This window comes from Rhinoderma darwinii, chromosome 9 (assembly GCF_050947455.1).
Source record: "Rhinoderma darwinii isolate aRhiDar2 chromosome 9, aRhiDar2.hap1, whole genome shotgun sequence".
Lineage (NCBI taxonomy): Eukaryota > Metazoa > Chordata > Amphibia > Anura > Rhinodermatidae > Rhinoderma > Rhinoderma darwinii.
Window position 1 is genome coordinate 39,737,555 of NC_134695.1, and position 11,606 is coordinate 39,749,160.

General features: G+C 43.6%; 1 long non-coding RNA gene across 1 annotated transcript in view; it reads left to right on the forward strand.

The window, feature by feature from the left end:
* LOC142660720 (uncharacterized) overlaps positions 1 to 2,440 on the forward strand; it is a 47,672-nt gene extending 45,232 nt beyond the window's left edge. The window contains exon 3 of the long non-coding RNA XR_012850557.1: positions 791 to 2,440. This is a non-coding gene — a long non-coding RNA (uncharacterized LOC142660720). The remainder of the gene's footprint in view (positions 1 to 790) is intronic.
* Positions 2,441 to 11,606: the final 9,166 nt, after the last annotated feature.

The following is an 11,606-nucleotide window of genomic DNA, read 5'->3' on the forward strand; positions in this document are numbered from 1 at the left end:
ATGGGGGCACTAAAGGGGCATTATACTGTGTGGGGGGTACTAAAGGGGCATTATACTGTGTGTGGGGCAATATACTGTGTAGGGGCACCATAAAGGAAATGATACTGTGGGGGTCATTATACTTTTTTATGTGCCATTTTTTTATGATGGGGTGGGGCGCCAAAATATAATTTCGCACAGGGCGCCATCTATCCCAAGACCACCCTGGGTTTATCTATAAGGCACATGTTGACCAATGCTCACTTTCCGACAGAGTAAAGAAAAAAGCTGGAGCTTCCAAGAAAGCTACTGATGCTGATGAAGAGTTATAATCTCTAAATTAGTAGTAGAGTAGGGGTAAAGGTGGATTTACATAGGAAGATATTGGCCCCCATGTTAACCACCTTTAAACGAGCATTGATCGACAATACAGCTTGTCGATCGGTGCTCTTTTGCACCATTGAAACTGAGAAATGATTGTCTAGTATGAGGATGAATGATCATTATTATGATCATTCGTCCCCATGCAGTTGTATCATGTCAGCAGCACATCTCCCTGTTTACACAGATAGATGTGTTCTCCCGACTATGGACATATGAACGCTCATTCACACGATCATTGGCCCGTGTAAAAGGGCCTTTAGTTTGCAGAGCTGGTGCAGGTAGAGTTTGCAGTAATGTATGCCTATTTTTGAAGATCCTCTATATTCAATTTATTATGTTTACTATAGGTAAGGTCTAAACATTGCTGTGTCTTATGCGTGAGGAGTGACAGTTCATCCTCTATAGTAAATTGCAGGTTTTATTGCAGGTTATAACCCAAGAAGCAAGGGACTCACTCTACTGTTCTGCTGTCAGCTTCAGAAGAGATGTTCACTCATGGACTACACTGGCCCTGACGTGGATGAGATTTCACAGGAGATGGAAATGGGCCTTTGTGTAAATTCATGTTTTTCTCCTTGTATCTTATCTGTTTTTATTCCTGTTTTATAGCACATACTTTGTGCCATACTGGGTTTACATAAAGCCAGTGTCCATATTTTGTCCATTTAGTCATAGTAAAATGTGTCCAAGTCCCAAAGGACTTTCCAGCTGTCAGGACCTTCAGGAATGAAAAGGAAGTGAGGACTCCTCAGAGAACAGGACAACACCTGTAATCTGGGACTGTCTCACTGGACATGGGACACTTGGGAGGCCTACTTTTTGCATACAGTGGTTTCAGTCACTGGTACTTTGCTGCCCTCAGAATTAGATTTTGAGCTGATTCGTTCCATGCTAATTTCCTTAATGTTAGCAGGTGGCATCATAGCAGAGAGTCACTGGCCACATCAAATAGTGTATCATCAAGAGAAGAACAAGGACAATACCAAATCAAACATTTTAATTGTAGTCATTTTCAAGGAAGGTTAGAAACTGCAGCAAGCAAAGAGCCAAATCAGGTCCTAACCAGGCACAACCAGGGTTCAGGTGGGTAGTTGACAATGTAGTGATAAGACAAAGGAATAAAGAGTAACCATCCAGTTTAGAATCTAGAAGTCAACAAAGGTCAGAGGTCAAAGGGCAGAAAACAAATAGAGAGCTAGTTTAGTACTAGATAATATCAGTGGGGCCAGTGTCCTATTAAATATAGCCTACAAGAAATCTAATTGGACAGGCTGGCAGTGCTATAGGGACTATGCAGGAATGTGGAAAGGTATCTCTCTTACAATGGGATTATGTACAATAATATTATAAAGTTCTGATAGGGAGTCTGTTATGTTCTTTAACCTATGGGGTATTTACTATATGTACTAAAAAAAACAATATAAAACCTAAAAAACAATGTAAAACCTATAGCCAATTTTAGATTGCTTTCTGAATCCAAAAACTTTACTATTATCTTTTATTATTGTTCTTATTTTATCCTGACAGCCACCAGAGCTATCATTATTCATATTTTTATTCCACATGCTTCATTATAGAGATAAAAATAATTAACCTTTTGCTCTTTGTCACTGCTTTAAATCCATGCATCATTACCATATATTGAATTCTGTTCCAGGAAATATATTGTCATATAATGAACGAGGGAAATGGATTTATATTCTAACTGACCACAGGCAGATTACATTTACATATTAAAAATACTATTGCCAATATATCATAATAAAATAAATATGGATTATGTAATTTATGCATTTGTACTTAAATGTAAATTTATTTTAATATGGGGAATAAAGAGCACACCATAGTACAATTGATATTATCATTATTTGAGTTTTAGCTGTGGATTTCTGCAACGGGAAAAAATTGTGCCTGATATGTTTATGACAAATCCGTGTGATCATGGCTTTACAGTATAAATATATAGGTTGTTTGAATTTCTATCTATTGGCCGGTATATGCTGGACAGTCTTACTAGCTTGTGTAGTGCTTAACAATGAGACATTTCATTAGTCACAATATATATTATTATTATTTTTTTATTAAAAATGATTTAATAAGTTAATAAACTTTTTCATTTTACTATACTAATATTATTTTAATAAAATCACTTTTAAATATTACTTGAAACAATTACAGAATTATTCAGCATTGTAAGGAACTATTAGGACAGTAGAGTATGGGAATTTCACCCCAAAATAATATTTTTTACTTTAGTGCCTTCTGTGTCCTAAACCAACATCCGTAGGAGACACAGAGAAAAGTCATAGAAATACAGGAATTGTTTTCTGAGTATTGCCATGAATGTCCTTCCTGTAATTAACCTCAGCTAATGTTTGTGAATCAGCTTTGCCCTGAAAAAGGGACTCAATTTCTATTATACAATGACAAGATGAATCATTGCAAAGGAATGTTTATCTCAGACTAATATTTTCAGACCTGAGAGACACTTTTGTAAAAGGATTTTCACATGGTCAGTGAATAATGCCATGGTCTATATCCAGCCACATGAGTCTGCATGACAGGGTTTCTAATTATGGGTTGTAAAATGAAATAAAAATATTTATTTCATCTCTGTTTACACCCATATGGCTGGATTTTGCAATAACTATCTAATCAGCGTAACAACCAACGTAAAGGAACAAATAATATTGAAACGTTTAGTTACTTTTCTTTCCTTCAGATTTATACAACAATTGCATCATATACAGTGAAATCTCTTTGAACCGACCACAGAAAAATGGTCCTTTATGGTGGTGGTCCTCCCAAAGAAAAAAATAACAGAATTCGAACTAAAGTGTCTCATGCAATCCGAAAACATGTACAGCACACAAATAATGATGACAGAGCCCAAAATCGTGTCTTTTATCATGTGTTTAATCAGAGGCGTAGCTAGGTTCTCCAGCACCCGGGGCAAAGGTTCAGTTTGGCGGCCCCCCCAACCTCTTTCCCGACATCTCCTTCCCCCTCGCCGTGTTTGTTTTCTCTACCAATCAATGACGTGTCATTTCTTTTCCACATTTCTTTTTATGTAACTCGAGCATAAAAACATTTTGACATTTTACAAGCAATATAGTTCTATACACAACACCAGAACCAAGCTCAGTACATAAATACAACACCAGCACAAATACAGCTCAATTTAGTGCAACCCCTGCCATATAGGTATGTACGGCGTAAAACTACAGCTCCCAGCATGGTCCGAACAATGGTAAGGATATGCTGGGAGATGCTGTTTCACAAAAAATAAATCATATCATAATCATACCACCCATCATCTTGCTGCAGATCATACAGTGACTACAGTGCTGATTAGAGGCAGAATGAACATTTACATTAAGTGACTCACCGGTGACGTCTCAGAATCTAGTTGTTTTTCTCCATCCGGTCCAGACCTCTATGACTTCTCCTGCTCACTTTTCCAACATTTCTACACCTATAAATAAAGATAAAGTTATCATTATACCACACATTACGCTCCTAAATATAATAGCACCATACACTGCACCTCTAATTATAATAGCACCATACACTGTGTCCCACACACACACACACACACACACACACACACACACACACACACACACACACACTGTGCCCCCTGTAGATAGTGTCTGCCATAGAGCCCCCTGTAGATAGTGCCCCCATAGAGCCCCCTGTAGATAGTGCCCCCATATAGCCCACCCCTGTATATAGTGTCCCACAAATAGCTCCCCCTATAGTGCTCTACATATAGTCCACCACTGTATATAGCCCCCCTGTAGACATAGCCCAGCCCTGTATATAGTGCTCCACGTGTACCCCAACCCTGTATATAGCCCCCTGTAGATATAGCTCACCCTGTATATAGTGCTCAACAGATAGCCTACCCCTGTATATAGCCACCCCTGTAGATATAGCCCACCCCTGTATATAGTGCTCCACAGATAGCCCACCCCTGTATATAGCCCCCCTGTAGATATAGCCCACCCCGTATATAGTGCTCCACATATAGTTCACCCCTATATAGAGTGCTCCACATATAGTCCACCCCTGTATATAGCCCCCTGTAGATATAGCCCACCCCTGTATATAGTATCCCACAAATAGCTCCCCCTATAGTGCTCCACAGATAGCCCACCCCTGTATATAGTCCCCCTGTAGATATAGCCCACCCCGTATATAGTGCTCCACATATAGTTCACCCCTATATAGAGTGCTCCACATATAGTCCACCCCTGTATATAGCCCCCTGTAGATATAGCCCACCCCGTATATAGTGCTCCACATATAGTTCACCCCTATATAGAGTGCTCCACATATAGTCCACCCCTGTATATAGCCCCCTGTAGATATAGCCCACCCCTGTATATAGTATCCCACAAATAGCTCCCCCTATAGTGCTCCACAGATAGCCCACCCCTGTATATAGTCCCCCTGTAGATATAGCCCACACCTGTATATAGTATCCCACAAATAGCTCCCCCTATATTGCTCCACAGAAAGCCCACCCCTGTATATAGCCCCCTGTAGATATAGCCCACCCCTGTATATAGTGTTCCATAGATCGCCCACCCCTGTATATAGCCCCACTGTAGATATAGCCCACCCCTGTTTATAGTGCTCTATAGTTCGCCCACCCCTGTATATAGCCCCCCCTGTAGATAAAGCCCACCCCGTATATGGTGCTCCATAGATAGCCCACCCCAGTATATAGCTCCCCCTGTAGATAGAAACCCCCCGTAGATAAAGCCCCCCCGTGTAGATAAAGCCCCCCCCCCCCGTGTAGATAAAGTCCCCCCCGTGTAGATAAAGTCCCCCTTGTAGATAAAGCCCCCTGTGTAGATAAAGCCCACCCCTGTATATATTGCTCCATAGATCAACCACCCCTGTATATAGCCCCCTGTAGATATAGCCCACCCCTGTATATTGTATCCCACAAATAGCTCCCCCTATAGTGCTCCACAGATAGCCCACCCCTGTATATAGTCCCCCTGTAGATATAGCCCACACCTGTATATAGTATCCCACAAATAGCTCCCCCTATATTGCTCCACAGAAAGCCCACCCCTGTATATAGCCCCCCTGTAGATATAGCCCACCCCTGTATATAGTGCTCCATAGATCGCCCACCCCTGTATATAGCCCCACTGTAGATATAGCCCACCCCTGTTTATAGTGCTCCATAGATCGCCCACCCCTGTATATAGCCCCCCCTGTAGATATAGCCCACCCCGTATATGGTGCTCCATAGATAGCCCACCCCAGTATATAGCCCCCCTGTAGATAGTCACCCCCCGTAGATAAAGCCCCCCATAGATAAAGTCCCCCTTGCAAATAATGCCCCCCCCCTGTAGATAAAGTCCCCCTTGTAGATAAAGCCCCCCCTGTAGATACAGCCACACACTTTTATATTACAATAAAATAAACAACTATTCAAACTCACCTTAATCCCGTTCCCACGCCGGCCGGCAGCAATGGAGACTTGCTCTATTCTGCGCAGGTCTCCTAGGGGTTGAACGAAGCGTCTATGAAAGGCGCTGATTGGCTGGGCAAGATGACTTTGCCCGTCATTCAGCGCCTTTCAGTGACGGAAGCGCGACTTGTACAAAAGAGCTGAGTGGACGGGCACGGAACATACCCGGCCATTCATGCTTCTAATTGTACCTGTGTCCTATAGACACAGGTACAATTATAGTGCAGGAGGGGGTGGCCCTGGCCCTCCCCTCTCAGTTGGGCCCGGGGCACATGCCCCGCCTGCCCCCCCTAGCTACGCTCCTGGTTTAATAAGAAGTTCTGTGGTAGTACAGCATCCACATCATAACCTGCTGTGGACAAGTTTAGGTATTGAGGGGCTTTATAGCAGCAGTACTTGGCATTACATCCCCATAGCATAGAGAACCAGGCCAAGACCAGGACTAATAAAACAGCCGTTTTACTGTACACAAGTAACTCCAGCCCACACACATAACCATTGGTGGCCCCCTCTCTTTTTCAATTCTCATAGTAACCCCTCCCTTTCCTAGTTAAAGATGGCCACATACTTTTTGGTCCCCAGCATGGCACCCCCTAAATCCTGTTGCCTAGCTCATTTCCCCCTTGGTCCCAGCATGGCTCCCTTCTCATTCTTCTGCATTCGCCAGCATGGCTCCCCTCTCATTTCTAGTGCCTAGCATTGCTTCCCTCTCATTCTTATACAATAACCAGCATGGCTCCCCTCTCATTAATAACATTCACCAGCATGGGTCTCATCCCACCATGGCTCTCCTCTCATTCCTAGTCCCCATAATTGCTCACCTCTCATCTCACCTTGCCTTCCCTCTCATTCCTAGTCCCCAGCAGGGCTGCCATCAGGGCAATACAGATGGTACTCCTGTCATGGGCCTGGGCTAAACAGGGGCCTGCCGCGACCACTGGATACAGTGCCGTAGCTATAGGAGTTGCAGCAGTCGCAATTGCGACCAGGCCCCTTACCTTATTGTATATTAAACCACGTATGTTAAAAGCTACTATAGTAACTGGGGCCTATGTAATAATCTACTATAGTAACAGTATACTTATCCTCCTTGTTCCCAGCGCAGCAGAGGTCCCGATGTCTTCAACATCACGATGTCACAACACTGTGCATCCCACACAACGTCGCAATGGTGGATGGCACCAGGACCTCCGCTGTGCCTGGAGCTGAAGGGGAGAGTAAGTATAACGTTACCGCCTGCTGGGGCCCTCTATCTAAGCCTACCATGTGGTTGGCTTAGATACAGGGCCCATTAGACAGGATCACACATGGTGTGAGCCTTCTGCTGGGCCCTGTATCTAAGCCTACCTCGTGGCAGGCTTAGATACAAGGTGTAGCGTCCATGGCCGCGGGCCGTCGGGTTCACTCACCTCCCGACGCCCGCAGCCATGGATCTGTGAGCGCTGGTCCCAGTCTCCCTCCTAGGAGACGCCAGCGCTCACTTCCGCTCCGTTCGGGTGCGCACGCACGCTCGCGCCCGGCCTTAAAGGGCCAGCGCGCGCAATAAGGAAATTGTCATCTTCAACTGCCACGATTTCCTGGTCTATAAGAAGGCCCCTGGCCTTTTAATCCTTGCCTGAGCGTTGTTAGTTTACCCAGTCTGTCTTGCAAATGGTCCCTTAGTGTTTCCCGTTCCTGTTGTTACCAGTGCCTTGTTCCCCGTTCCTGTTTCCCGTGCTTTGCCTTAGTATCAAGTCGTGCCACGTCCTGTGTCATCTGCCACGTCCTGTGTCATCTGCCACGTCCTGTGTCATCTGCCACATCCGGAGGAATCCGCCCCGTCCGGAGGAATCCGCCACGTCCGGAGGAATCCGCCACGTCCTGTGACATCTGCCACGTCCTGTGACATCTGCCACATCTGAAGGAATCCGCCACGTCCTGTGTCATCTGCCACGTCCGGAGGAATCTGCCACGTCTGGCTCAACTTGCGGCTCCTGTGTCATCCGCCACGTTTGGCGCCATCTGCTGCACCCATCTCATCTGTGCCAAAGCTGCGGCCACCATCTGGACTATTCAGGTACCCTTCTGCGGGACATTGTATTTCTGGGGTTTCCTGTGGTTTGGCCAGCTGCCTTCCCGCTATGGCGGTACGGCCTAGTGGGTCCATTAACCCGCTTCGTGACACAAGGTACAACAGACCGTATCACACATGGGCCCTGTATCTAAGCCTACCACATGGTAGGCTTAGATACAGGGCCCCAGGAGACATGATCACATATGGGGTAGGCTTAGATACAGGGTACAACACATAGTATCACACATGGGTCCTGTATCTAAGCCTACCACATGTGTTACTAATATTTTTTTTGTGTTTGTGCCTTTTTCACAGGTTCGGTAGTTGGACTACGTGGGATTTGAGGACTGCTTCTATGACGACTTTCTAATAAAATGGTTAATGATGGTGGTGTGTGTTTTTTTTTTATTTCAATAAAATATTTTTTCTATGTCTTTGTATTTTTTTTTTTAAACTTTACTTCTACTGCCTTAGTAATGGCCGCCGGCTGATTGACAGCGTCCATTACGACCGCCGGCTTAATGTTAGTCGGTGAAAAGGGCAACACTAACCCCCATTATTACCCCAGAACCCACCGCCACCAGGGACACTGGGAGAGCCGATTGAAATCGAGTACACGACCATCTGTAGTGTAAAGGCTGGTATTATTAGGCCGGGAGAGCAAAAAAACAGTGGGCCTTCCCATCCTGGTAATGCTAGCCTCCTGCTGCTATGTTGTATCTGGCTGGTTATGAAAATGTATGTATCCGTACAGTTAAAAGCTGTCCAGAGATTTTTAGATGACCAAAACTGCAGATTTAGACCATTTTCTGATGACTGTCGGTGACTTTTCGCGATGCCAATGAGTGTGACAGTCACGAGTGAAGACAGATATCTCTGGAGAAGTTGATCTGCCTTGCTGGATTTTTTCAGGCCTTTTGGGGTGCAGTACTTGCAAAATCGTTTATACCAAACAACAGATCTGCATTCCATTAATAGAAAGCACCGACCAGATCAGGGCAGAAACCGATCAGTGATTTGTTGTTCTAACATAGGACAGTTCAGAAAACGGCCGCCTGAAAACCTTAATGTATAGTCAGCTTAAAAACCCTGAATGTGACAGCATAACAGTTGAATGTATTCTCATGAAAATAAACCCTCAGTACAATAAGAAAAAGTTTTAAAATTGACATGCTATGCTATAGATAGCTGCACACACTTTTTTTGCCAACTTTTAATACTTCACAATATTGAAGCATCAATCGGTAAGAAAATATTCAATACATACACCATAAATAGTATGTAGTGGACATATGTATTTGATTTCAATGTAAGAAAATTTGCATAGGGGTTGAGGCCTTGGTGCGTTGGTTATGGAGATGGCAAAATGTGCTGTTCATGAACCCCAATGATGTCATCTTCTGACATGTATGAAAAGGTACGTCATCAGATATCTTAATCCCTCCCAACACCATGACGTGGGAATTATTCAGTTCCCGCTAAGTAACAAAATTGTATGTCATAGTGATGTCGCGACCATTTCTTGTGGGTGCCTTATTATACAACTGAATCTCGCTCTAAAGCCTGGGATTGGAGATATCTTTGACTCGTTAGATGCTACGGTCAGTGCTGACTGCAGCATCTAAGTGGATAGACAGAGGGCGGGGCTCCCTCTATCAGCCCATTGCTTAAAGAGGCTCTGTCACCAGATTTTGCAACCCCTATCTGCTATTGCAGCAGATAGGCGCTGCAATGTAGATTACAGTAATGTTTTTATTTTTAAAAAAACAAGCATTTTTGGCCAAGTTATGACCATTTTTGTAGTTATGCAAATGAGGCGTGCAAAAGTCCAAGTGGGTGTGTTTAAAAGTAAAAGTCCAAGTGGGCGTGTATTATGTGCATACATCGGGGCGTGTTTACTACTTTTACTAGCTGGGCGCTCTGAAGAGAAGTAACATCCACTTCTCTTCAGAACGCCCAGCTTCTGGCAGTGCAGACACAGCGTGTTCTCGAGAGATCACGCTGTGACGTCACTCACAGGTCCTGCATCGTGTCAGACGAGCGAGGACACCGGCACCAGAGGCTTCAGTTGATTCTGCAGCAGCATCGGCGTTAGCAGGTAAGTCGATGTAGCTACTTACCTGCAAACGCTGATGCTGCTGCAGGATCAAATGTAGCCTCTGGTGCCGGTGTCCTCGCTCGTCTGACACGATGCAGGACCTGTGAGTGACGTCACAGCGTGATCTCTCGAGAACACGCTGTGTCTGCACTGCCAGAAGCTGGGCGTTCTGAAGAGAAGTGGATGATACTTCTCATCAGAGCGCCCAGCTAGTAAAAGTAGTAAACACGCCCCGATGTACGCACATAATACACGCCCACTTGGACTTTTACTTTTAAACACACCCACTTGGACTTTTGCACGCCTCATTTGCATAACTACAAAAATGGTCATAACTTGGCAAAAAATGCTCGTTTTTTAAAAATAAAAACGTTACTGTAATCTACATTGCAGCGCCTATCTGCTGCAATAGCAGATAGGGGTTGCAAAATCTGGTGACAGAGCCTCTTTAACCCCCCTAATGGCCCTTATCTATGCCATCTTAGTACACATATTAGTCCCTGCCAGCTTGGTCAAGCAATCGCATATTCTAGGACTTTAGTGAAACTAATTTTTTATTTATTTTTTTTAAAAAGTGGAATCAATTGTTTCAAAATATTAATAAAAAAAGAGAAATTCTCAAAAAAAAAATTCACTATTTTATAAATAAAAGCTAAAATAATCACATAACAAAAGTGACAACAAAACAATGAAAAGGAGCGACCAATTTTGTGCTCACTGTGACGACCATCAAAAGTATCACATCTCTGATTTTAAACACATTAGTCCATTTTGTTGGAATTATATTGTGCGATTTGATTATTCTATGATAAGCATTTCTTCAAACTTGTGTCACCTCAATGCAGTCACTTCCAGACAAATAATCGTAATTCATTACTGCTTTGTCTCCTTTTTTCCTTTCAGACTCCGCTGACACATTAGTGACAAATTTGATTGGAATGTTGTTAGATAAATGTAGATTAACCGTAATACCGCTATATGGAATCTTCAAATAAAAATACCTTTTTGAAAGAAAATGTTTTTTCTTTTTTGAAAAAAAAAAAAACCCCGCAGTCAGTACATGTTTGGATTTATTAAATATTTTGTGAATTTTGTGAAAATGGACTTCTAGAGGTGTGGTCCTCTCAGTTAAAACCAATGCCCATATGATGTGTTATTTATTATTTGAAACCTGGTCCCCAGTCCTGTAAGGCAATAGTGATAAACACTGAGCCACTATGCTGATGTGCAATAAAATTACCTGCTTGGTTTCCTGCACCACGACTTTCTCCTCCCAGACGCTGCACTGAATTACAGCGGGTAGGAATGTTGGGCAGCACGCGCAGGGTGTGCACGGTTGTCCTGTCAATAAAAATTAAGTCGCATTAATTGAGAGTGCTTATCTCTGGCCTATGTGCCAGTTATAGTGGTTTTAACAATGTTTTGACTTGTGTGCTTGTTCTCAGTTCTTCTGTTTCCTACTTGTTTTGCCTGACCTCCGTTACCTGATCCATGGCTGGTTTGACTACGCTCCTGTTTATTTAAAAAAACCGCATCCCAGTACTGTCTTACCTCCGTTACCGACATCAGCTAGCCTGACTACGTCTACTTACTCCCAC